Genomic DNA, 3817 nt, shown 5'->3' with positions numbered 1-3817 from the left:
GAGCAGGGGGAGGTGGAGAAGCCCTCGGGGGCTATTGGGGCTGGCAGCTGCCACTTGCACCCACTGACAGCGCCAAGCGATCAGGACCAGTGCTGGGTGCCAGCAGTGGGTGCAAGTGGGGCCAGTGCCAGCAGCAGATACGAACACCAGGCAGGACTGTGGCTTGCGGGTGCAAAGAATTTTCAGTAACCACCAGAGGCTCGCCCCAATGACAGCGACCAGCACCCAGCCTTGGTCTGACACCTCCGCTCACCTGATCCACCATCCCACCGCAGCCGACGCCTGCCATGTTCCATGCTCTGCCACCTGCTGCTGATGCCCACCATGTTCTGCGTGTGCCCCCTGGTAGTCAGTGCACATTATAGCGGACGATTGTTCAGTTGTTCGGTTGTTCCGCCTGTTCGGTCTATTTGAATATTAGGGTTTTATATATATGGATAAGTGCAGACTCACTGGAAGTTGCAAAAATAATACATAGAGACCTGTGCACCTTCACCCTGTTTCCCCCAGTGGTAATATATTACGTAACTATAGTATAATATCAAAATCAGGAAACTGATATTGCTACAATGCACAAAGTGTTTTTGAAGGCATCACAAGCTTCTCACAAACTTGAGTGAAGGCTCTCCAGTCCCTGCATTAAAAACAATCCTTGTTGGCTATTTTACTATAAAAAATAATTGCTCATGGTTCAGAAAAAGTCATACAAATGGATGAATGACAGAAAGCTTAAAGGAAAAATCAAAATGGCTTTTTACACAATAAAGAGGTGCTGTCACATTTATAATTTTAAAATATGCAAATTAAACTTCCGATGAGATACCATTTTTGCTTCTCAGCTCAAAATCTTATAGGGAAATGTTGGAACAAGAAATAAATCAGCACGATCTTGTTGGAGGGCAATTTGAAAAGACCCAGCATTTCTACCTCTCTGAATTTATTATAATACATATGTCTGTGAGGAATGACATATTTATAAGGATATTCATTGCAGTGATGCTTATTGTGGTAAAAGGACAGAAATAGTCTACATTCTATCTATAGGAGACTGGCTCAAAAATCCACAGAATGTACATATTGTGCAGCTGTAAAAATGGAGGAACTGCTTATGTACTGATGTGTACACATATATACCCCTGGACTACAAGGCTTCAATGGGCAACACGTTATTTGCCGCCCCCACCCCACCATGTGGGGAGGCTGAATGTCCTTGTAATAAATTTTCCATAAATTTATTAAATCTTTTGCGTAAATCTTCTGCTCTGTGACTTCATTCTTCGGCTTTGCAAGACACTACCCCAGGAAAAACCTCGGGTTGCCATTCCGGTTATCAAGACAGATCAGGTTTACTCCTCTTCTCAGAATCCCACAATGGGCCTCAATTTGACTCTGAGTAAAGCTAACGAGTTTTAAATGGCCTACGAGACCCTATGTGATCTGCTACCTCTTCACCTTCCTCTTACCTCTCCAGCCACATCTCCTTCCTGCTCACTTACCTTCAGCCTCATGGGCCTCTGTGTCCCCCAAATACACCAGGCATGCCCCTGCCTTACAGCCTTGGCACTGGCTGTTTCCTCTGCTTAGAACAGTTCCCTCAGGGAGCCTCTTAACTCCTTCAGACCTTTGGTCAAATCTTATCTTCTCCAAGAGACCAAGCCTTACCAACTTCTATAATATTGGAACTCTATTTCGGTCCACCTTTGTCTTTGTTACAGCACTTTTTAATTACTAACATCTATATTATTTACTCATTTGTTATGGTTATTGAGTATTGTCTGTGCCTCCTCACTAGAATATAAGCTCCACAAATGCAGAGATCTTTGTCTCTTCTGTTTACAACATGTCCCATGCATCTGGAATAGTACTTGGCAAATATCTTTGGAATGATCAAATCATATTTAAAGTATAAATCTAAGTACTATGGAAAAAGTAGCAGTTCCTAAATTTCATGTTCTTTATTACACTTAAAAGTCAGAGTTATAGTTATCACACTTACAGTTATCCAGTGATGAGTCTTAGTCACTTCATTAATGACTAAGATACTACTAAGTATTTCCATGGTACATAACTTTAACCATGCATACTCTACTTTGTTTTTATGCTATTTAAGTTAAAATAAGTTGTCTTTATGTAATAGGACGTTCTATTTATGACAATGCCAAGTGTAAGCAGAGATTCTAATTCCAAGTGCCAATGTACTCTAATTTCCAGTTTAACATGTTTGCATATGCATGTATATGCTCTCTAAATGCTTTCCAAAAAGCCAGCACATTCAGAATAATGGTTATGTCTAGAGAAAAAAAGAGTAATACTATTGAGAGAAGGTCAGAAGATGTATTTGATAATTTTTTACTTTTTAAGCTGGGTGATAGATATACAGATATTGGCTTTATTATTTGTTTTAATTTATATATATATCATACATCATATTTTATATATGAAATATCTATACTAATAAAAGAGTAATATGTTAATTAGACCAGGAGACCTTCCTGAGACCTTCCAGATGTCCTTCCGGACAAAGCCGGGGGCTTGGCCGGCCTGCAAACGGCCCTCAGCCCCTCTCTGGGCTGGCCCCGCCCCTCAGCAAGCAGTTAGGAATGATCAGGTAGGCAGGCCAGTGGTTGGGGGCGATGAGGCAGGCAGGCAGGCAGGCAGGCAGGCAGGCAGGCAGAGCCCCGTGATTGATCGCCTCAAAGAGGGAGACTCAGGCCACAGCCTGTGGGAGGGATGCTGAGCTGCAAAGGGAGGTGCTGATGGCAGTGGACGCTGCAGGGCGGGGCTGGTGCCAAGGCGGCTCCTGAGCGGGCATGGCGCCTGCAGCCTGGCCCAGGCCCCAGGGTCGCAGCCTCCCTCCCCACCCCCACGGCTTCTGCAGGGCTGGACTGCCTCTCCTCCTGCTATGATGCCTGGGCAGATCCCAGACCCTTCCATAACTGCAGCCTCTCTGCCAGGGCTCGGCCCCCTGACTGCAGAGGAGCTGAAATACCCTGACATCCACAACACTGGGACCATGATGGCCCGTTTGCACTTCCTGGAGGTGAACCTGGGCAAGAGGCCTCAACCTGTGAAAAGTGAGCTAGATGAGGAAGAGGAGCGGAGGAAAAGGCGCCAGGAAAAGAACAAAGTGGCGGCAGCCCCATGCCGAACAAGAAGGAGCGGAAGGAGTTTCTGCAGCGGGAATCTCAGTGGCTGGAGCTCATGAATGTGGAGCTGAAAACCCAGATGGAGGAGCTGAAGCAGGAGTGGCAGCCGCTCATCCTGATGCTCAACCGGCATCGTCAGGACCAACAGCGTTAAGACTCCCGGCTCCAGAAGACAACCCACTGCTGGAGCAGCTGGAGAAGAAGTGGCCATGGGCTGGGAGGAGGAAAAGGAGGAGGAAATGAGAGGAGGGAGAAGGAGGAGGGTCCCAGAGGGCTCTTCCTTGCTCCATGAAAAACTCTACAATGAGGCTCAGCACAGCCAGCATCGGCCAGGCTTTTTTGTGAAACTCAGATCAGCCACACCAGGGGAAGAAACCCAGGCTGATGAAACCCAGGACCAAGCGCTGAGACCACAGTAGTCCTGAGGGGGGGGGGGGGGGGGGGGGGGCTGTTCTGCCTGGGGCCAGGCTTGCAGGAGGCAGGCCAGAGGCTCTGGGCCGGAGAGACGCCCAAGCAGGCAGCTGTAGGCACTTCTCGGCCTTTCTGCCAGGGCACCCACCCAAAGGACCTCCAAGCAGCCAGGAAAAGCCATGAGTTGCAACCAAAAGTAGGCTGAGTATGGAATTCAGAGTGAAACTGTAATCTGCCTGCCCCCAGACCTGACCCTGACC

At 47.4% G+C, this 3817-nt stretch overlaps 1 pseudogene across 1 annotated transcript; it reads left to right on the top strand.

Annotated features, from left to right (window-relative positions):
• The first annotated feature begins 2902 nt into the window (after window positions 1-2902).
• LOC308241444 (jun dimerization protein 2-like) lies at window positions 2903-3389 on the top strand (annotated as a pseudogene). The gene has a single exon. The product of its transcript is annotated as a jun dimerization protein 2-like (transcript).
• Window positions 3390-3817: the final 428 nt, after the last annotated feature.

This window comes from Plecotus auritus, assembly GCF_963455305.1.
Source record: "Plecotus auritus genome assembly, chromosome: 1".
NCBI lineage: Eukaryota > Metazoa > Chordata > Mammalia > Chiroptera > Vespertilionidae > Plecotus > Plecotus auritus.
Note: the sequence above shows the minus strand (reverse complement) of the source record. Positions and strands in the feature narration are given on the sequence as shown.